The sequence below is a fragment of the Rhinopithecus bieti genome, unplaced genomic scaffold, assembly GCF_001698545.2.
Source record: "Rhinopithecus bieti isolate Rb0 unplaced genomic scaffold, ASM169854v2 scaffold_5750, whole genome shotgun sequence".
NCBI classification, from domain to species: Eukaryota; Metazoa; Chordata; class Mammalia; order Primates; family Cercopithecidae; genus Rhinopithecus; species Rhinopithecus bieti.
The window spans coordinates 1760385-1783679 of NW_016805082.1; the positions used below are offsets into that span (position 1 = coordinate 1760385).

Here is a 23295-nt window from a genome sequence, read left to right on the forward strand (position 1 = left end):
CGCCAGCTGCAGGTGGAGTAGGTGCAGGGACAGGACCCAGGCCAGCTGTCCCCGGGCTCGCTGCTCATCCCGAAAGATCTCTCCCTGGCGTGCGGCGGTGGCTGGGCGGCGATGGCTGGAAACGCGCCCTGCACGGACAGGAGGCCGCCGGAGCAGCCCGGAGGGAACGGAGCTCAACCTTGCCCAGGCGTGGGCAGAGTCGGTGTCCTCCGCGCCACCTCCCGGCTCTCGCTTGTGGATTCCTCCCTGCCTTAGGACAGATAATGACCAGAGTATATTCTTTAATTCGTGGAAGCCTTAGGAAAGGCAGCTGCCAGGGCAGGCTAAAAGGGAGGGCTGCTGTCTGGGGAGGGCTGGCAGGTGCCTCTGAGGACAGCTCTGTTCAGGGTGGCCCTTCTCACTCTGTAATGTTCCTTCTGGCCCTCTCTGTTACCCAGCCTTTTGGGGTCAACAACCCCCCATGTCAGCCCCCTCTCTCAGGGGCAGACACAGCTTGGTCAAACGTGGGGTATCCCTAGCACCTAGCACAAGTGCTAAGTAAATGATGTCTACGACCAGAAAACTGGTTTATTACATTGCAATGAGAAAAATGCGTGTCACTAATACTGGAGGGCACCAAGTCCATCCTCTCCTGTAAGCACAGTGACAGGGAAACTTAGTCTCTAATAGTGGCTTGGGGGTCCTCTTGCCTTGGAGACCAGTGTGCACACAGCCCATTGCCCAGGCACCCTCCCCTGGGACAGAGCACAGAGCCGTCCAGCCAGAGTGGGCCTCCTGGATACCCCTCTTCTCTCTGTAGAGGGGGTGATAACTAAATGTGGCTGCAACAGGCCGTGACTAGCAGGAAAGCTCTGTGTCCGCTTAGGGGATTCAGCTTGCCTAGGTGCTCACGCACTGCACCATACGTTGCTTGATCTCAGGGCTTAACACTATTGAGGAGAAAGTTCTTAATTCCCTAATTGCCTAGTTCTTGGGAGAGGCTCTGGCTGTGCAGTTCTCAGGTCCAGATAACACACACTGTAATCTTCTGCTGAGCCCTGAGGAGGCCTCTGTCCTGGGGACAGCAGTTGCTTTTGGATCAGGTATAAAGACCATGGTATTCCTTCTGCATTATGGGGTGGGGGTGGGGGGAGCTGGACTGACTTTAAAGCAAAATATGGGGTACTCTGGGAAATACTGCTTTGCAAAGATTCTCTCAGGGATGGGACCTTGGATCAGGAGACAGAAAAATGTGTGTCCAGGTCTCACCTGAGAACTGAAAAATGAGACATTTGGGGATTCTAGTCCTGACTGATTGTTGCAAACTTAGGGGAGCTTTAGCTTCTCCATGCCCAAGCCTCTCAAAGAGCACGGACTACATTTGAGGATAGAAATGCAATAAAAGAACTACTCAGCGAGCCGTGCAAGGTGCTAAGTGTGTCTTTCATTGTCTGAAAATTGATGAGGCGGCGCTTGAAAGCAACAGAGAATGTGTACATATTATCACTGTTAATTAGAGTACAGCCCCACCTCTTCTGTTCCCTTTATCTGCTTCTCTTACCTTCTTTCATCCAGCGGAAGATGGGTTCACAATTAAAGGTGTTCTCTTTAGAATATGAGACTTGCAGAAAATTATTTTTTCTCTTATTTATAGAAATTCTATTTGCATTTATGAGGCTGGTAATGTCTCATAAATATTTCCTGTTAGATAAAATATTAATTAAAGGAATTTGTTGAGTTATATTCTGAAATCCCAACTAAATAGCTTCTAAAACAAATATTTTAAGCATTTTCTCTCATGTCAGGAGAATTCTTCATACATTCTTTGTGTACGTTAATAAGCTCATCCGTAAACAGCAGATATCAATCAAGTAAGGACATAATATTTTGCATATTTTTTATAAGTAAGGACGTATTGTTTTGCATATTTTAAAAACTGGGTGGCAGTATTATGTTAAATAAGATATCTTATTTACTTACAGATATTTATCAAGTAAGAACATATTATTTTGCATATTTTTCATAAGTACGGACATATTTGCATATTTCTAAACTGGGTGGCAGTATTATGTTAAATAAGTTTATTAGTTAAATAACTAAATAAATAAACTAAATAAATAAATAAATAAGTAAACTTATTTAACATAATACTGCCACCCAGTTTTAAAAAACAAAACCAGGCATTGCCAGCACTGCCAGATCCACATGGGATTACCTCCTCTTCCCTCAGGAGAGAACCAGCCACCGAGTTTGTTGGTTCTCTTTCCCATAGCTTTTAAAATGCTAAACGGACACACACACACACACACACACCCCGCTACACCTACACCTACACCTCCTCAGTTAGCGAATATTAACTGTATGTAAGTATTTTTATGTCCACAAACTCTTGGTTGATAAAGGCCTACTATGTTTGAGACACTTTGATAGGTGCTATGAGAGAGACTAAAAGGTATAATGGTGGCTTTGATATCAAATGTCTCACATCTAATGGGGAAGGTGGCATATCTGTGAGGAGGGAGGAGTTAGCATACAAATTAACATGGGATTTTAATTCCTAGGTGTTAATTGGGAGCTGGTGTGGAATTGACAGGAATGCTAACACAGCTCGGAGAAGAGAAGCTGGGACTGACTTCTGACCGAAAGGCTACCCAGAGAAGGAAAGTCTGAAGGAATTAGGAAAGGAAGACTAAGGTTTGAATGTGATGAGAGGGAGAGGAGTCACGGAGCTGGGCTGGGAATCAGGGCTTGAGCAGGCAAGGCTCAGGGTGCTCAGGGACCACAAGAAAGGAAAGGGTTGCTGCTGGGGGATCAGAGCAGTACAGTGGTGATGCCAGTGGCTGTAATTAACGCAGTGCCTACTATGTGCTGAGCTCTGCTCAGTGCTTCATGTAAGTAATTGCTTGTAATTTTCTCGACAGCCTCGGGAGGGAGGTAGCTTTAGCACCTTCCTCATGAGAGGAAACAGGCTCAGACAAGTCAAGTCCCCTTGCACTGGCAGGAATATCAGAGCTGCTATCAGAACCCAGTTTTGTTAGTTTCCAAGATCATATTTCTAATTGTTATGAGATGAGCTGTGTCTCTCCCAAATTCAGATGTTGAAGGCCTGATTCTGAATGTTTCTGAATGTGACTGTATTTGGAGACAGGGCCTTTAAAGGGGTGATTAAATTAAACTAAGGGGACTGGTGAGGTGGCTCACGCCTGTAATCTCATACTTTGGGAGGCCAAGGCAGGTGGATCACCTGAGATCAGGAGTTTGAGATCAGCCTGGCCAACATGGGGAAACCCCATCTCTACTAAAAGTACAAGAATTAGCCAGGCGTGGTGGTGCGTACCTGTAGTCCCAGCTACTCAGGAGTCTGAGGAAGGAGAATCTCTTGAACCTGGGAGGTGGAGGTTGCAGTAAGCCGAGATCGTGCCACTGCACTCCAGCCTGGGCAACAGAGTGAGAGTCTATCTCCAACTTAAAAAAAATAAAAAAAAGAATTAATTAAACTAAGATCATTAGGGTGAGTCCTAATCCAATCTGACTGGTGTCCTTATAAGAAGAGGAATGACCCTGAGGACACTAGGAGAAGGCAGCTGTCTCCAAGCCAAGCAGATAGGCCTCAGAAGAAATCAACTTTGTTGACAACCTTGATCTTGGACTCCTAATTTCCAGGGCTGTGGGAAATCAATTTCTGTTTGAGCCACCCAGTCGGTGGTGTTTTGTTACGGCAGCCCTAACAAACGAAGATGCTAACCCTGCATCTCTGCCTCTCAGAAGGGCCTCGTACCCCAAGCTGTGGCATCTGGATTTTCTTCTGCGGATTGAAAGCAAGTATTAAACATTTCTGAGTTAGGGAGAATGACGAAAATCAGTGTGAAGATTTCCCTGGGGGTGGTCTGTGTATGATTCATTCATTTTTTCATTTCAATGAAGACTTATGGAGCACCTGTTTTGTGACCTCTGCAATTACAGGGACCACATTGGTCTTGTTCACCTCGGGGTGCCACTTGCTCCCAGTGCTAAGCACAGCATCTGCTACATAGGAGATGATCAATAAATATTTGTCAAATGAAAGAAAGGATATGCGGTAGGTTCCGCAATTAGAGAAAGATGACAAGGCAAATATAGAACTTGCCTTCAAGGAGCTGACAGTGTGGTGAGGCTGGTAGTCAGTTTGTGGTTAGTTTAGGTGGAGCTGAGATTATTGTGCAGTGCCACCCAACGGAAGTTTTGCAGTGAAGAAAATGCTTGATATCTTTTCTGTATAATGTGGCATTGTGGCTACTGCGTATGTGAAATGTGGCTACTGTAAATAGAAAGGGAATTTTAAGTTTTAATTAATTTATATTTAAGTAGGCACTATGGCTGGTGGCTACTGTACTGCACAGTCTAGGATTAGAGGCAGGGAGAGTGTTCGTGGGCTGGGCCCTGGTGCTGGCCTGAGGTGATCAGGCTGCAACAAGGCAAAAGAAGAAAGAACCCTGGGATGTGTAGTGGGTTGCACAGTCTGGTGGCAACAGTGCCACTCCCTGGGATCATGTATGAAATGTAGAATCTCAGGCTCCACCCTCCAGCTGCTCAAAGAGAATTCGCCTTTTAACAAGATCTCCAAGTGACTCCTATGCACACTGGGGCTTGGAAGAGCACGAAGCAGAAGATGTAGCTGAGAAAGGGTCAACAGGAGCCGAAAGCGAAAGAGGAATGAAATTGGATGGTGTGGAGTTGAGCTGGGCTAAGCTCCCCTGAATCTCCAGGGGCACTGAGATCCCCTCCTCTGTGGACACCTTGACCCCTCTGCTTCCTTCTGATAGAGCTCCGATCACATGTGTTGGGGGTTCTGTGACCCATCTCTCTCCTCTACCTGCAATCTACAAGTTCCTTAAGGGTGTAAACCTTGTTTGTTAAAACCCGAGTAAATGTTTATTGAATGCGTGCATGCCTGATGTCAGGAATGAGAAAATTAGCAGGAGTAGGTGGCTGGGACGGGGGAGCTGCTGAGTTTGATTCTAGACATGCTGCATGCATGTCTAACTGAAGGTTGGTGAATTGCCTAAGTGGAGTTGTCTGAAAAGAGGCAGGAATGGATGTCTGGAGGTGAGGAGGGAGTCAAGGATGGGGTGGAGATTTTGGAGTGTCATCCACAGAGGGGAGAAGACTGAGACTCTGAGAAATAATTTAGATATCTGGAGGAGGGTGGAGAGAGAAGGAGAAGAGTCAAGAGCTGGGAACCATGCTCAGATCTGGGACAGAGGGAGGAGGATACAGAACGGGAGACAGAGGAGTGATCAGGATGACTGGGGGTCAGCCAGGCTGCGGTGGCAGAATGATCTGGAAAGGAAGAGTGGCAAGAAAACTAAGTGGCCAGTGTGCCAGAATACCTCATTAATAAAATATTTCTTTCATAGTATTTATCTCATGAAGCCTGTGTGCAACAGAGCAGAGGTCCAAAATAGGTAACCACAGATCCAGAAAAGTCATGGAAAATAGGGCCAATGGAAAAAAAAAAAAAACCCTATTCATTGACCAGGTCATCAAGTTGCCATTAGTGACTTTGCAGAACGTGTTAAAGAGGCCTCCTCTTCATCTCAAAACTCGAAGCAGACATGCTTTCGGGGGAACTGACCTGATATTCATGCCGATGCCTTGGCTTCTCCCAGTACATAAGCTTCCCACTTGTCACTGAATAATCCCAAATTCACTTTTCCTTGAATGTCATTCAGTTCTGACCACAGGGAGCACCAAAGGTAGCTTCTGCTTCCCTGAAACAAGCTTCCCATTCCTGAATTTCCTCTCACTCGTGAGTCCAGGCCCAGGTGCCTGAGACAGGCATTTGCCACAGCTGGCCACACCGTTGAATGTATCGAGTTAACATCTGTTTCTAGAGGGCACAGCACTTAGCCCCAGGACTCAGCTTCGTGCCCAGCACTGAGCTTCCAGTTATTGCACCACTAGGGGCAAATGATGTTTTTCTTCCTATTCAGTCAAGTGGGATCCTATTTGGCAAGGAAAGAAAATGAACAACGTTAATTCCTTCCTAACTTTTTTTCATAACAAGCTTACTTAATTCTGTTTCGTGGAAAACTCCACAGACAAGCTGACCAGCAAGCACCTGCCCTGCCCGGGTGCGGTTTCCACGAGGGGGACAACAGCACCATCTAGTGGTTGAAAGAGATTTCACACTAGGTAGAATACATGTATTTACTTATTTTGATCTTTAGTTTTTGTTTTATTAAAGTAATATATTGGCCGGGCGCGGTGGCTCACGCCTGTAATCCCAGCACTTTCGGAGGCCGAGGCGGGCGGAACACGACGTCAAGAGATCGAGACCATCCTGGCCAATCAACCCCGTCTCTACTAAAAATACAAAAATTCGCTGGGCGTAGTGGCGCATGCCTGTAGTCCCAGCTACTCGGGAGGCTGAGGCAGGAGAATCCCTTGAACCTGGGAGGAGGAGGTTGTAGTGAGCCGAGATCGCGCCACTGCACTCCAGCTTGGGCGACAGAGCGAGACTCCGTCTAAAAAAAAAAAAAAAGAAAAAAAAAAGTAATATATTTGAAGCATCATATTCTTCTAAATAATTTGAAACAAAAGCAGTTGGGTTTTCCTCTTTGACCATCTTCCAGTCTCCAGAGGTCACCACTTTCATGTCTTTTGGCTGTTTTTTTTCCCCTTGATTCTTGTCTCTAAATGACACTCTTCTAGTAATACTTCTAGATGCTTCCATCTTCAGAGACGACCTATGAACTTTCCACCGCTGAAGATGGAAATGTGGCTCCCTTTCCTCCCCTGTCCCCACCACATGCTCACATACTTCCCACTTCTCATCCAGCAAGGAAGCTGTGGCACAATTTTGGTTGGATGAATACTCAGTTTTAATATTTTTATGTCCATAAAGTTCTATTTGTATATAACTGATCCATGCAGCAAACCAGATTGCTTTGTCTTTCCTGCACAACATTTTGTCTTCTCTGGAGGGACTAATTCATTGTCTTGGTTTGGTTTGTGTAGTTGTCCTTGCTCTCATCGCCAATTTCTTTTTTCTTTTTTTATTTGAGATGGAGTCTCGCTCTGTCATCCAGGCTGGAGTGCGATGGTGTGATCTTGGTTGACTACAACCTCTGCCTCCTGGGTTCAAGCAATTCTTCTGTCTCAGCCTCCTGAAGACCTGAGATTAGGAGTGTGCGTTACACGCCACCACGCCTGGTTAATTTTTGTATTTTGGATAGAGATAGGGTTTCCCCGTGTTGGCCAGACTGGTCTCGAACTCCCGACGTCAAGTGATTTTCCTGCCTTGGCTTCCCAAAGTGCTGAGATTACAGGCGTGAGCCATCACGCCTGCCCTTATCACTAATTTCAATGCAAAAATTTCCACCTACAATTTCAATCTCCTCTCAAGATGTCCAGATGCACCAGAAGTCCTACTGATTGCATCTGGTAAAATCTCCCTGGGGCCTTCTGCTGCCTTTGGTCTGGCCTGGTTGCCCTCTCTGCCTAGCACGCAGCTGACTTCCTGGCATCTGTGTTTCCTTTGCCTCACTCCCATATTGCATCCCCTGTTTCCTGAATCCCACGCGTGTTTCTTTCTTGGTTTACTCTCTTACTTTTTAGGAAGAACATGTCCTACCATTGCCTCCTAGGAAAGAGAGTGTGCAAGGTACAATTTTGAGACTCTGCATATCTGAGAATATCTCTATTCTATTCTGTTGGCAGCTTGGGCATGTGTAGAATTCTAAATGGGAAATTGTTTTTCTTCAGAATGTTAGAGGGATTTCTTCTTCCACATTTCAAATATATTGTTGGAAGCCCGAAGCAAGTTTCATTCCTGATCCTTTTGCGGGTCCTCTTTTTCCTTTCTGGAAACTAGCCGGATCTTCTCTTAGTGAGTAGTGGTGTGAAATTTCACAATGATGTGCCTTGGTGTGGGACTGTTTTCCTCCACTGTACGGAACACTGGGTAGTCCTTTTAATCATTGCCTTCCCCTCTGGGTGAGTTTCTTGCAATGCTTCTTTGATGATTTCCTCCTTCCTGTTTTCTCTGTTCTCTCCTTCTGGAATTCCTCTCACTTAGATGTCAGATCTCAGAAACCTCCCATTTCCTCATCTTTTTTCTCTACTTTCATCTCTTTGTATTTTTGCAGTATGTCCTGGTAGATCTCCTCAACTTTTTTCTTTCAACCCTTCCATTGAGATTTTTATTTTTCTATCATATTTTAATTTCCAAGGGCTCCCCTTTTTTCTATTCCCTGAAGGATTTTTGGAGCATCCTCTTTATTTGAAGCGTTCTTCTCCCTGGACAGACTCTGTTTCCTCCAAGATGCCTTTTCATGCTTGTGTTTTCGCTCTGTCTTTCCTCAGATGCCTGGTAACCAAGTAAGAGGAGGCTCTGGGCCTGTGAACTTGACATCTGTCAGCTTCCCTGGAGGGTGCTCTGGCAGGGACTGAGCTTGTTACAGGAACATTTGGTATCAGATTTTGCTTGGGGGAAAGTCAGAATCCTCAGGAAGAGCTCTTTCAATCTCCTGCTTGGAGGGTTGAGTCCTGATCACCAGCCTCTGAAACCAAGTTGGAGGAGAGAGCTGGGAGTCTAGACATCTAGTATGGGTATGTTTACTTAGTCATCCTTTGGGGGGTATGACAAGCCCATCCTTAATGGTTCTGTGTGTTTTTCACTCAAGAGACCCTTTGTTTTCCACTTTCCAGAGAACAAATCTCCAGGCTTCTGCCAGGAAGGGCTGGGAGAAGTCTCTTGTCTGGACAGAGTTAGGGAGGGGAACAGGAGGTCTAACTAGGGTGCTTCCTGAATGGACTCTCAACCCATCCCCTCTTCTTTTGGCTGCTTCCTTCACCCCCCACTTCCAGAGGTAGACAGGGTCATGGACATTTAATCCTTTTGGGATTCTGAAGTGTCAACGGCGCTGGTTCCTTTTTTTTTTTTTTTTTTTTTTTTTTTTCTTGTACAAGTGTAGAATGCATCTGTTTTCTGGGTTTCAAGAAAGTTGCTATTGTTTCCTCTCCAGTTCTTCTCACCCTTCAGGGTTTATCCTTTTTTATAAAAGCTGTTGTTTTACTGTGATTTTTGGATGGGAGCAAAAGTAGAAGCATTTCTTTAACTTACCATCTTTATGCTGAAGTCATTCATTCATTTTTAATCACCCATTCTGTAAACATTCTTGACCTTCTCCTATGCAGTAGGCTCTCCGGTAGATTCCGCTGTGCACTGGTGAATAAGGCTGTGTTTCCTGCCCCCATAGGGATATGTATTCTGTGTGGCAGCAGATAAATAAATAGCTATATAAACTTAAATCTCAAGGGGACACAGCTAAGGGTGATGGTTGGCTGTCTCCATGAAGGTCATCTGTCTTCCAAGAGACCCCAGAAGGTGACGTAGCTTAGACCATTTGCCAAGGTGCTCTTGCAAGTTCAGACACCTAATTTCCAGCATAGCCATCTCCCGGAACACCCATCTCCACCGACTGAAGTTCAACCTCCTGACATTTAGATGAGAATGTGAATTTGTTCATTAGCTGTGCATGACTGTGCTGGGGGCTAGAATACACAAGATGGCACGATCAGCAAATCTCTCCCTACATGGGGGCTGGACAGGAAGCCAAATCTTGATTGAAGCATGGCTGGGTGAGTCTGGAATCCAGCAAGGGCATGAATTGTAGATGCCTTATGGCCATTGTTCGTGGCTCTTGAACAAGAAGGGAGGGCATGTTCACTGGACTGGGATGTAGGAGCCTGCTGAATGAGGCTTACCCTTCCTGGAAAGTGCCTGATTCACAGCCCAGCTGAGGCCTATTTTCCTTCAGGTGCATCAGGTCAGGTTGGGGAAAGACACAAAGAAATTGGACTTTTTCTAGATGGGGTCAGACTCCCCCACCTGCCTCCAGCTGATCAAGCCGTCCCCTGACACTCTGGCAAAGACAGATCTTACTGCGTCAGGGGACACTGTCTCTCACTAGATGCAGGCTCCAAGTGGGTCACCCCACATCTGTCTCTGGGGGACACACCTGCTGGGGGAATGGAAGAGTTGCATGAGGGGACTGATGAGCTCTAGAGGGTCACAGAAAAAGACCACCTACTTCACTTCACAGTAGCATCAGGAAACATGTATTGGACAGTTGTTCCCAGAGAATCATTTTCCCCAGAGAACCTGGCAGTCCTTAGCCCCAGTGCCCTTTTGAAAACAAGAAGTCAAGTCCCAAAGCTGTGGGGGTGGGGAAGTAGCCAGGATGGGATCTTCCTCCTCTGTTAGGATTTGCAGGGCATGGGGATGGGCGCTCATGGCTTCTGCTTACTGAGCCAGGCAGGACAAGGCAGGACTGGGGTGTGGGCAGCACAGGCGGGCATGGGCAGCACAGGTGGGCAATGGGGAATAGGAATTGGACATGAAAGTGCCCCATGTCACTTCTGCGCCAAGGCACCAGGGCAGGCCAAGAGCTTGGGCCCTGGACTTTCCCTCTGCGGCCAGGGAAGACCCACTCTGGGGGACAGGGTACATGACCACTCAGTTGAGCAGAGGCTTTGGTGGGGGAGCTGCTGTCCCCAATCTCCCTACCTGCCCCCACCCTCCCACTCCATACAACCCTCCCCTTTCTTGTGCCCCCAGACCTCTGACCGCGCCTGATCCTCATGGCTGTGGACCTTACCAGACCAGCCTCATCTCTTTTATCAGCAGCACCACCTCCCCCAGGCTGGAGCCCTTCCCTGTGTCAGACTGTAGTTCAGAGGAGGCTGCAGCCCCCCCCGAAAGCCAGGGAGAGCAGCACAACAAACACTTAGGTTTTTTTGTAGGATTAAACACAGTTTTGTATTTTTTTAAAGGGGTTTACAGGAGAAGATTATTAACCTGACCAAGACCCAGGAGGCCAGGGACAGTCTCCGCCCTCCTCTGCAGCTGCCTTCTCATGCTGACATGATCTCATAAGATATCATTCACCAGAGTGCTGTGGGAAGGACCACATAGACAGTGAAGGTCGCTATGGTGACTGCCCCCTAAGCAAGGCCAAGAACCCTTTACAGAGCAGAGTCCCTGCTGGGACTCTCTTGCCTGCGGGCAGGTACAGCCCTGCATCCTAGTAGCCAAGCCTAGGCCAGGCCTTCTGTGCGGTCTGATCTCCAAAGAGCATCCCAGACACCCAGCACCTCCATTTCCACAGCCCCTGCGGGCCCCAGGGTCCCTGGAGACAGCTGTCTCTATCTGCATGTTACAACCGGGGAAGGCTCTGCGTGGCCTCCGCTGTGCATTGATGGAGGACTTAGAACTGACACTGGAACTTCCTCATCCCTGGCTATATTTGATTTTAGTACTACACATAATAGGAATAACGAGCAATGATATTTTATATAGTATTTAGCAGCTACAGGGCACATTCACGCAACATTGGATATGGCAAGTAGAATTTGTCCTTTTTTCCAATGAGAAAGCGAATATGCAGAGAGGTTATGGAACCACTCAAGGTCAGGCTGCTGAGACACGGCAAAGGCGGACCTCAAGCCCAGATTTGCAGATCCAAATTCAGTGTTTTTCCTACTACCCAAGCTCCCTGAGGCTGTCACCCTGAAGTGTGGGGCCCTTATTCTAAAGCACGTTTCCTTCCCCTGAATGGAAACCTCATGAAATAGCCCCCCAGGCACTGCAGGCTCAGCAAGCGTGCAGGGACCCTGGCCAAAAGGCCAATGAGACCCACTCTTTGGAAGTTCTAGGATATTCTGGAGAGGCCTGGGGTTTGCAGTTGGTCCCGTGGGCCCTGGGCATGCCAAAAAGACTGTCCCACAGCATCAGCTGTGGGTGGACCTTTGAGCAGCATGGTAAGGAGTGGGGCAGGTCACATCATCTAATGTGGCTGAAGGGCGTTGACTTCAAGGTCACTGCACTGCTTTGTCTTTGCAGAAGCTGACCACTTCCAGAGCCTGGGCAAAGGTGCGTGCCGAGTATTTGTGCAAGGGGAATTTGCTACCTGCCTGCCCCTGCCCACTTCCCCCCAGCATTCAGTGAGCACAGGGGCTGACCAGCTGGGAATGTGTGAACCTACCTGTTTTGACTTCAGATGTTATAAAGACACGTGTGAGGCAACTGAGGATCTGGAAGAAAGTGAGATGCTGAAGTATGGAACCATAGAAAGACACAGGCCAGTGCTGACCACAATGTAGAGCTCGGGATCCCTCCTGAGCCCCTGTTTTTAGCTTGCCAAAGGGCCCCAGCATGGTTCTCTGGCCTCACTCCCTGCCAACCCCCCAGCCCAAATCTCCTCTCTCCAAAGAGGAATGTGAGAAGCAGGGCCATCACCATCTGTTGCTTCTCTGGTCAGAGGTCCCAGCTTGAACCGCCTGCTCTGTGGGAATCTGACAGGTCTGGGCACGACTGAGGGGGTGGTGGGTGGTCCTCCCAGGGTCTACTGGCCGCTGGAGGGATTGTAGCCCTCAGTGAAGAGCATCAGCCGGACCATCATAACCTGGTAATACCTTGGGTCTTCAGAGAGGAGGCGGAGGGGGTGGGTTATGCACACAGTATAGGAGCCGCTCAGCTTTGTCCTCAGCCCAACCCACTGCAGATGTGGGTCTTGGTGTCTCTCCAGAAACAGAATGAAAAGTACCTCCCCTGCTCACTCTGCCAGAGACAGCACAGTACAGGCCTCCTGCGTGTCCTGGCACCCCCGTGGAAGGCGCAGTGGGCTCTGTGGATCTGACACCTTGAGCAACTCATGCCTTGATCTTGAGTGTGTGTGAGACCCCAGAGGGCACCTCTTGGAAAAGACTTTCTTGGGTCAGGGTGGTGACACTTTGCAGGGGAACAGGCATCCTGGACTAGCAGGTTGGGTGAGACAAAGAAAAGGGAAGACACAATTTTAGTCATCATTCATCCTTTGGACAGGTATCACTCTTGGGAACTCTGGAGTGTGAGGATCTTTGGGAAGATACAACAATGACTCGGAGGAGGTACCTACCCTCCTCCTAGGACTTCAAGCCAGTAAAGGAGAAAGCCATGATCACAGATAAAAGCAACTTGAGAAGTGGCAACACAGTCCTGCAAGAGTGCAAGAGTTAGGGGGGGAGGGCGTGACCACTGACTTGGGGGTTGGAAGCCTTCATGGGGAAGGCTTTGGGAGGCTGCTGTCTCCCCTCTGCTTGCTGGTGACAGAGGTCAGGAAAGCAGTGAGGCCAGATCCTCAGAATGAAAAGTAGAATTTCTGTGGTGAAGCCACCGTGAGGCTCTCGGCCCATCTTCCTGGCCTATTTGTATTCATCACTGCAGCCTACCAGACAGCCCTCTCTGCCGCAGTGCTCAGACGACCGACACACACGCCAGCCTTTCCCAGAGATTTATTTGTATATATTTACTCTTTAAACTTCTAGTAAGTTGCCCACATTTTTTTGGTAGACATTATCAGGTGTTTTTTCTTTCTTTTTTTTTTTTTTAAGCTAATGTGTGAAAAGGAGAGAAATGTAAAAGGAGTGGGGTGGGGAGAAGAGACGCTCTCCAAACTGCCCTTGTGATTTCACCATCAAGCCCAGGCACTGGGGAACAGACATTTTAGGTCTTCCCTGAGGTTTGCAAAGTTCCTTGTCTCAATTCCTGAATGTTCAAAGACTGAGAGAGAGTATTTTGTCTTTGTGATCTGCTTAGTATTTATGCTTCCATAGCACAGTGGAGGTGGAGTCTGGGATCTAAGCGCTGGTTTCCTGTCTTATCGTCCGCATTCTCTTGGGCAAGTCAACTGCCAACAAGCCATGAAGGTGTAGGCTGGGGAACATATGGGTTCTTTCTTTCTTTTTTTTCTTTTAGACGGAGTTTCACTCTTGTTGTCTTGTTGCCCAAGCTGGAGTGCAATGGCCTAATCTTGGTCACTGCAACTTCCACCTTCCGGGGTTCAAGTGATTCTCCTGCCTCAGCCTCCCAACATATGGGTTCTTTAGCACTTGTAAACCAAACAAAAGTCACTTCTAGCTCCATAAAAATCACTCTATGAGTTCTAAGGGGCATTAATAGGAGCAAGATGTCTAGCATGAAGGAGGTGATGGTCCTGCTTCACTTGGGCTGGTGGGAGCACACCTCCAGAGGGCCGGCCCCGAGGGGTAGTGTGAAGAAGGTTCTTGGCAGGCTGGAGTGTTTGGGTGGATGTTGTTGAGGCAAAAAGCACAGGAAATATGGACAGGCCAGAGGTGGCTTTTTTTTTTTTTAATTTTTATTTTTGAGATGGAGTCTCGCTCTGTCACCCAGGCTGGAGTGCAGTGACTCAATCTTGGCTCACTGCAAGCTCTGCCCCCGGGTTTCACACCATTCGCCTGCCTCAGCCTCCAGAGTAGCTGGGACTACAGGCTCCTGCCACCAGGCCCAGCTAATTTTTGTATTTTTGGTAGAGACGGGGTTTCACCGTGTTAGCCAGGATGGTCTCAATCTCCTGACCCCATGATCCGCTGGCCTTGGCCTCCCAAAGTGTTGGATTACAGGCGTGAGCCACCGCGCCCGGCCCAGAGGTGACTTCTAAATTCCCTTCCAATGCAGGGAGTTTGTGAATCTATGAACCTTTCTTTGCATTCCAGGAAGCAGCTGCTCCGGGAGTGGAGGTCCAAGGCTTTTCAGATTGCTGGTGTGGAACCGAGCTATGGAAAATACTGAGCAGTTAGGTTCACAGAGTTAGTGGCTGAGCACAGCCTTGACCCCTCGTCTCACCATCGAGACACCAGGACCCCTTTAGGAAGGGTGTTCAAGGCCCTCCGGGAGCACCTCTTACTAAACCTCTGCTTCCTCATCTCTAAATACTTCTCTACCTCCCTCACAGGCAAAAGAGATCCAGACAATAGAGTACCATCAAAGGGTCTGTGAACTGCGGAGTGAGCAGGCGGCTCCTCTTCACCTACGTCTTCACCGCCGAGTCTCATTCCTGTGCTTCCTGGGAGGAAAGCTCCGGTACACGCCTATACACACGCGTGTTACCTTGTTGCCCAAGCTGAAGTGCAATGGCACAATCTTGGTCACGGCAACCTCCGCCTCCCAGTTTCAAGTGATTCTCCTGCCTCAGCTTCCCAACATAAGGGTTCTTTAGCACTTGTAAACAAAGTCACTTCTAGCTCAATACAAATGTCTTTGCAACAGAGGAGAACTGGATAATCCACTGAGAAGACAAGAAGGAAAGAACATTGCTCTATGTTCTCACAAGGGAAAGGCTTTGAGAAAGTCACATGCAAGAGATAAAAATGCTTTCCCTCCGAAACCTGCAGCAGCCCCTCCGAAACGTGGCGCAGCCCCTCAGCAGAGGAGTCGGTGTTGGAAACCCAAGCGTCCTGGCTGCAGTCTTCCGGGAACTGGAGTGTGAATGCTTTCCTTCTGACGGCAGACAGCTGAGAACCTGCAGGGTTAAAAGTGCACAGTCCGGGAAGGTTCCATTCCCAGGAGAGCGCTATCAAGTCCATTTGCGGGCGCTCCACGCGGTCTACCTAAAGGGAACAGCCTGCGGCGCCGGTGCCCTATTCATCTCTACCGGTGGGGAGATGGAAAAATACCGTGCCGCTTAGCATTGATGAAGCGCTTGCTTCAGGGAAACTGACTAGAATCTATTTAGTCTCCAGAGCATTTCTGCGAGGCAAGCAGGCCTCAGGGCACTGCAGAGGGTCCTCATCTTTTTCTAGAAAGCCTGGCAGACAGCAAAATGAGGCCAAGCCTGAGGGCTCCTGGCTCCTTCTCTTCCTTGTGTAATGCCCTTTCGGACTGGTGTGAGTGTCGGGGCTCCGTGAATAACCTGCTGTATGTCTCTGGGTGTGAGATTTGGACTATGGGATGTGTCCACACAATATCCCAGAGAAGGAAAAATTTTGTATCTGTCAAAAACCTACTAGGGATGTCAAAATAGGAAACAATATTTATAAATATGAAATTCTGGGTAAAACATGGCAAAGCTCCTCGAGATAGACAATAAGAAACAAAGAGAAGTGGTGAGCATCCTCCTACAGAAAGCCCCCCCGCCACCCTCACCCCGGCTCCTGCATGCCAAGAGCCTGTCCCTGCCCCAGAAGGAGGCCACAGTGCTTGTGTGGAGGGGTCTCCACAGTGCCTGTGTGGAGGGGTCCTCACAGTTAAGGAAGGATGAAAGGTCACCCTGACCAGCACAGCAGGTCCTGCCACCTTGTTCCCACCTACCCTTCTGCCTTGTCCACCAGCACGTCTTTTAAGCCGGGCTTTCTCCTCTTGACTAGTCCCCCCTTTACTCTCTAGCCTCCACGCTGCTTCTCCTTCCTCTCCTCCCCACCTTCCGTGACCACCTGTTGTAATTTTAATCTTTCTATAGTGTCCAGTTCAGCAGCACCATTTCTGTGAAGCCTCTCCAATTTTCCCAGCTGAACGGAACTTCTGTATATTTGTAACCCTTCCTATGCATTTATGCATTGTTGTGTTTGTGACTGTCTTCCCTTCTATAAGAGATTCAACTCTTAAAGGGCAAGGACCATGTTTTATCGTTGTTGCAACTCCTAAAGTGCCTAGCATGCTGCCTTTTATTTAGCAAGGGCCTCGGAAAGCTTTGGATGAATTAATTGGAATCATCCAAATTTTCCCTTCATTCAGTTAGATTTCTTTTTCAAAGAAAGGCCTTCAACCTGGAATTTCTCACTGAGTGAGATGCTTTCATCTGCAGTGGCAGGCCAGGTTTCGGAGGGAAAGCATTTTTATTCTTGCATGTGACTTTCTCAAAACCTTTCCCTTGTGAGAGTGTATAGCAACGTTCTTTCCTTCTTGTCATCTCAGTGGATTATCCAGTTCTCCTCTGTCGCAAACACATTTGGATTTTACCGTCACTCTTTCACCAGACAAGAAAAGCAGGCCTCAAAGGTAGAAGAGCCTATTCCAGCAGAGTCCCTCTGTCCTGTTCCATTTAGGAGTTGGAGGGCTTGTAAGGTGATGTGCCTTGCTGCTGGTGGTGTTATCTACATGGCTGCCCTTCCTCAATCAAAGAAGGGCACTCACAGGTCAGCATCTGTAGAGACCAGTGACCTGGGATTCCTTATGTATGGATGGGAAACAGCTTGTAGGTTTGTGTCTACATGAAGCAAAGATGCAACTCAGTCTCATTGTGTTTGAACACATGTCAGTGAGCTAGTTTTGCAAAACGCATGAGACTGTGGTGATGAAGTCGTGTGTCAATGAGACTCGCCAGTGGATACTGCTTGGTTCTTCCTGTCTGACTCTCATGGCTGCCAAGCATGTTTCCCACATCACTAAACAAGATCACCCCTCCCTTGGAGCTGGAGTCAAGGAGAGGAAATACTATCCACCAGAAAAAAATCACAACCACACTGTCCAAATACGAGCATTAGTCTTGGAAAATTTCTGAAAAAAGTCTCTGCCCTCAGCCAAATCTTTAGAGGGGCTTGTGGGAGAAAATAGGGGAAATGTCAAAAAACTGTACCCAGCGGATTCATTCCTTTTCCCACCCAAAAGTGGATGCTGGGAGAAGACACCTCCGAGTCACTCAGCATTAGTTACCGCGCCATTCCTACTTGGGGTGTATTGGGGTGTGGGGGGATGGCAACCACTCCCAGTGCTCCAGGAGCTGTGGTTCAGGTGAGTGGCTGTGGTTCAGGGCAAATCAGATGCTCCTTCTGAACAACATAGAGACCCATGGTCAGTGCACAGCATTGAGACCCACCATCAGGTCGTGTGCTTCGTCTTGCCTCATTTCACTGTAAATTATTCAAAGATAAAAAGCGACCGTGCCTTTAAAATTTATTTTGTTAAGGTAATCTACATATAACCTTTAAAAAGGCTCTTGTTCACATTATCCCCTCTATATTCCTCTCCACACTCCCATATAGCTAGATCAGACATTTTATTAGATCAATACTCAATGTGGCATTCTGCTAACTCTAATATTGTTCACAGCTGAACCAAGTTAGGGTATTATAAGTACATTTTCTCTCCTTTAAGATTGCTTGCATTTAGTGGAGTTAACAATGTTCTCCTTTTCGTGTTTACATAGTTCTCTATATGTCTATCACTGATTCATCCTGAAAATCTCTTTCAGAACCATAAACACCCTCTTAACACATATGGGCAATTCAATCTGTCCCATTTTCCTGAGAGGTGGCCACTTCTCCTTGCTGGCTATTATCAAGGCCAGCTGGGCAGATGTCCTGCAGGGTGGCCCTTCACCATCACCCAGGCAAGCCCCTTTGCTTCTTGCCTGTGCGGGAGCCCATGTGTCTGGGATTTCCTGTGTCCCACTTTCTGGGGTTCTTCCCTTTCTTTAGTGGATGCATCTTCTAGTCATCTCCTAGGAAATGGTCTGGAAGAAGTAATTTGAACCTTGCATATCTGAAATGGTCTTTATTCCACCTGCACATTTAATTGAGGGTTAGTCTAGGTATAGAATTATTTTCCCTCAACATTTCAATTTGAAAATGCTCCACTGTTTTTTGTAGCATCCTGTGTGGCTGTTGGGGATTCAAGTACCCTTTTGGTGAACAAGTATTCATCATCATTGGTGTGCAATATATTTCTCTTGCTTTATCTCCAATGTTTTGAAGTTTCATGAGATTGCCTCGATGTGGTTGACATTTTTTGTTTGGAGTTCTTAGTGGGCTCTTTCAACTTGGAATCTTGTGGTCTTTCATTCTGAGAAACTAAAATGATATATATCATTCTTCCATAATTTCTCCCTTCCATTTTTAAGTTCTTTCTTTCTGGAACTGATAGTACTAGTCTGGGTCCTCCAGGAAGGAGATGCCAGGATAGGATGAAACATGAGAGGATTTTGTTAAGGAAGATGGTGGTGAGAGAGTGTGGAGAGGAATCTAAGGGAGGCTGGGGGCTGGGGTAGCAAATCTGAGTCCTGTGAAGGAGAGAGGGAGGGAGGGTTGGAGGGTGCATCTCGTAGGGGACATCATGGAGCTGAAGCCCCATCAGAGAGCCTACCTCTTCCAAGAACTGGCCTGCCTTGGTGCTCTGCCTCACTCAGTGACCAGGAGCAGCCCGCAGAGTGTGTGCTTGGAGCAGAGGCTGTGGAGGGCCTCAGCAGCTGCAGCTGCCAGTTGGCCAGGTACGTTCTCATGGCTGCCACCTCCTATCATCCTGTGAATGCTGACTCTCCTGCACGGATTCTATCCTTTTCTTATCTTTTCTCCCCTATTATTGTTCCTTAACAAAGAATACTGGGAGATTTTCTTAGCTTTGTTTTCAGATCATTTTATCTGCTCTAATATTTAAATTTCCAAGTGCTCTTTCTTGTTCTTGGAGTCTTTTTTTTCTAACTTCTTGTTTGACATCTATAATATCATCTTTTCTTTCTGAAGGTAGTTGAGGGTTTTAGAAAATTATCTTGCGCCTGCTATGCCTCTACTTACTCCAGTTTCCTTTCTGTGTTTGTCTTGACCTTTCTTTTTCATGTTAAAGCCTTTCCTCAAATGTGTGGTGACCCTTGGCTGCCTGTCATTTAAGAAAGTGCTCCCCAGTCGGCTCATTGGAAGCTGTGAGGGAGAGGGCTGCGTCTGGCCCTGCCGGGTGGAGGAACACCCAGGCATCGGTACTAGGAGGGCTGCCTCTGGTCCTGCAGGTGGAGGAACACCCAGGCATCGGTACTAGGAGGGCTGCGTCTGGTCCTGCCGGGTGGAGGAACACCCAGGCATCAGTACTAGGAGGTCTTTCCTCTCAGCCCATTGGATTTCCCTAAAGAGTCCTCCTTCACGGCTGGGATGAGGCACCTGCGTGCTGAGTAGAGGAAGGGAGTCATGGGTCAGTCATCCTGCACGCAGATTTTCACACAACCCCCTCTGTCTCCAGGATATGCCTTGCCCCCTACCCTAAGTAATGCAAAACCCAAATCCACACCCTTTCTGGGTTTCTCCAGAGTCAGCCTCAAACCCTAGGCTGGGGAGTCTGTTTCCTAAAGGCACTTTCAACCAGTGTTCCTGTTTTCAGTCCCACATATCAGGTCTTCTTTCAGAGGCACCCGGGCCCTCTGTTGTGTGCATGGGAATGTGCTGCCTTCCTCTGAATCAGACAGGTACCTGCAAAGGCTTTTTGTTTATCTGAATGACTCCTGTTGGAATATTAGTCATGAATAGGATAATGTATTTCAAATGTTCCAAACTTCTTTAAGAGAAAGAGAAAGAAAACCATCTGTTGACTCTGGTCTTTGCTCAGGTCCCGAGGCGGGAGACTCCAGGTCCAGTCTGAGGAGTAAATGTTGGATGCGTAAACTCGTCAGTGTTGGGAACCCAGTGAGGCTACACAGCACAGAGGGGCTGGACAGAGTCAGGGAAAGAGGACCTGGCTTGTCTTCTCATTGTCACACGCTGTCCCACCGTGCAGGACTCAGGCTGTCTCGTGGCTACAGAGGTAGTGAAGCGGTTGCCAGGGGCCAGAGCAGGGTGGAATTTCTCTGTGAAGACAGTGGTTAGGAGGAAGGACTGAGAGCGCATCCCCCTGGGGTACTGGAAGGTGTAGGATTCCATCAGGGCAAATGCTATCGCTTGTACTTTAAGACTAGGATTTGTGGAACAGGTAGAATGCATCCCCTGCCCTCCCCATTGCTTAGCAACAGACCTCTTTCTCAATCCCAGCAGGTCCAAAAGGACCCAGTTTTGAAAGTAGGGGGCAAACAGTGGGGGATGAAGGTAAGATAACTCCCTGGTCTGCATAATAATGAGACATTCTGGCTCCATTGTGCAAAAGGTACCTGCCTTGCAAATGAATGAGGTAGTTAAAAAACACTTATTTTCCCTGTTTGGGGTTTATTCTGTGAGGATGAATGCTTACCTGGGGGAGGCACATGTTTCTGTGGATATGTTTGTATTTCCACAGCAGTCTGCTGGATTGCGAGAGTCAAAGACATGTTTTCAGTCCATACCGGTGGGGAGGCTCACAATGCCTCCCTCCTGGGGCCTCCACACTGGACATTGGGTCAGGGAAGCCCCCCTTTCCTGAGTTGTTCTGTGGGACTCCAAGGGGCCTCCTGCCAAGCTCTCTGACAGTTCACATCCCATCTGAATAGCCTCATGCGCCAGTCCAGCGCCTCTGAGAAGCAGATGCCAAGAGAGGATTAAAAGTGCCGGGATTTTGTTGGGGGAGATGCCCAGGTGAGGAAAGTCAGAGGGAGCCTGTCTGAGGAGATGTCAGAAAGGGACTCAGGGCTGACTCTGAGGGGAAGAGGGAGGGCAGGTTGGGAGGATGCGTCCTAGACTGCTGTGGAGTCTAAGGAAGATTCCATGGCCACATGAAAGTGCTCCAGCCACCCTCCTCCACCCTCGGAGGAGCCCACCTCTCCCGGGGACAGCCTCCCTTCGTGCCCTCCTGTGCTCATTCCCTTCAGAGTGACCCTCTGGCCTTAGATGCTTTCTCTCCTCACATTTCGTGGGCTGCAGGGTGTGTTCTCCTGGCCTCCGCACCCAGTCCTGCTCAGAGGTAGGGTTGGGTGAACCTAGGGCCTGGGAATATCCCACTGAGGGGACTGGGAGGCCTGCAAATGTAGGTAGAGGGCCACACAGGGAGGGGTGCAGAAGGGAGGGCCTGTGGACAGAGGGGGTGAACCCAGGGATGGCAAGCAGCAGCAGGGACGGGCATGCCCACAGGAGGCCATGTGTGAAGGGGGAAGGCCAGGTTTAGCAGGAGCGTGGACTCCCCACCTGCTGCTGTTTCCCCCGCTGTGTTGCACCTCCCTAGTGTGGGTCTCCTCCCATCTCACTTCGCATGGGAACCCTTTCGCAAGTGGCTTCACTTACACCTGTGTCTGGTTCTGTCTGGGCTGCTGTAACAAAATATCTGAGACTGGGTAATTGATAAACCACAGAGAGTTATGGAGGCTGGAAGTCCAAGACCAAGGCACAGGCAGGTTTGGTATCTGCTGAGGCCTTGACCACTGCATCACATGGTGGAAGGCAGACGGGCAGAAAGAGGACACACACGGCGTCCTCACAGCAGAAGAGAATGAACCTCCTCCCTGGAGCCCTTTGATAAGCGCCCTAACCCCATCTGGAAGGTCTCCACCCTCATGACGTAATCACCTCCTAAAGGCCCTGCCTTTTAAAGCTATGTCATGGGGATTATGTTTCAATATATAAATTTTGCGAGACACATTCAGACCATGGCAACCTACTGTGTTCTTTTTCCTTATCTATAATGACTCGTTATGCTTATAAATGTTTGAAAGCAAAATTGCCTTTTCCATGAAATTTTGCATCTGTTTCCATTTTATCCCCTCTGTGAGCATCATGAAGACTCAGCTGTCCCGTGCCAGGGACTGGTGTCAGGACCCTGGTGTATGGTCTCCAAGCTACGCTGCTGCTCTGATGCTTCTCATCTCTTTGACTCTTGAGCTGAGGTTGATCCCTTCTACTATCTTGTGTAGTGTTGAGTGGAGAAGGGGACAGGCCATGAAGGGGCATGTGGCCAGCCCACAGTCACCCACTCTTGCTTCATGCAAATCCAATCAATGCTTCAAGTCACGACCAGCTGAGAAGTGTGAGGAACAGTGAGAAGAGAGCCACTCAAGAGGGCTGTGGGGTAAGATCCCCCTCTCCCTCAGTCTCTTAGTGGGAGAAGGTCCTAGTGGGTGGGCTGAGGAGGAGGACAGAAGGCTGACACTTGGAGTACATTGGCTTTCAACCCTGTTCACTGAATAACAGGTGTATTACATACATTATCTCTTGAGCTTCCTACTGCAGAATTCTGAGGTGAGAAGCTAGGTAACTTGCAGTTGGTAGACCAGGGTCTCAGCCCCACCAGTGAAGTGCAAAGTCTGCAAAGCTCTGCATTGCCCCGGGACCAGGCTGGCTGGTGAATGACCAAGGGAAAGTCAGGTCAGCCTGACCTTCTAGGGCAGGAGTCCCCACACCTGGTCTGTGGCCTGTTAGGAACCAGGCTGCACAGCAGGAAGTGAGCGGTAGGTGAGCAAAGCTTCATTTGTATTTATGACCACTCCCCATCACTCACATTACCGCCTGAGCTCTGCTTCCTGTCAGATCAGCAACGGCATTACAGTCTCACAAGATCTTGAACCCTTTTGTGAACTGCACATTTGAGGGATCTAGGTTGTGCGCTCCTTGTGAGAATCTAACGCCTGATGATCTGTCACTACCTCCCATCACCCCCGATGGGACTGTCTAGTTGCAAGAAAACAAGCTCAGGGCTCCCACTGAGTCTACATTATGGTGATGTTGTATAATTATTTCATTTTATATTAGAATATATATATTCTAATATATATTATATACTATATTAGAATATATATTATATATTATATACTATATTAGAATATATATTATATATTATATTATATATCATATACCATATTAGAATATATATTATATATTATATTAGAATATAATATATAA

At 48.1% G+C, this 23295-nt stretch overlaps 1 protein-coding gene across 4 annotated transcripts in view; it reads left to right on the forward strand.

Annotated features, from left to right (window-relative positions):
- KCNJ1 (potassium inwardly rectifying channel subfamily J member 1) overlaps window positions 1–23295 on the forward strand; it is a 71795-nt gene that overhangs the window by 15573 nt on the left and 32927 nt on the right. Inside the window, exon 3 of one of the 4 annotated variants that reach the window (XR_001885395.1) lies at window positions 14757–14843. The exons of the other annotated variants lie outside the window; for them this stretch is intronic. The gene's annotated coding sequence lies outside the window, so the exon portion shown is untranslated. Of the gene's footprint in view, window positions 1–14756; window positions 14844–23295 lie in introns of those variants that run through there. 4 annotated transcript variants of the gene reach the window in all.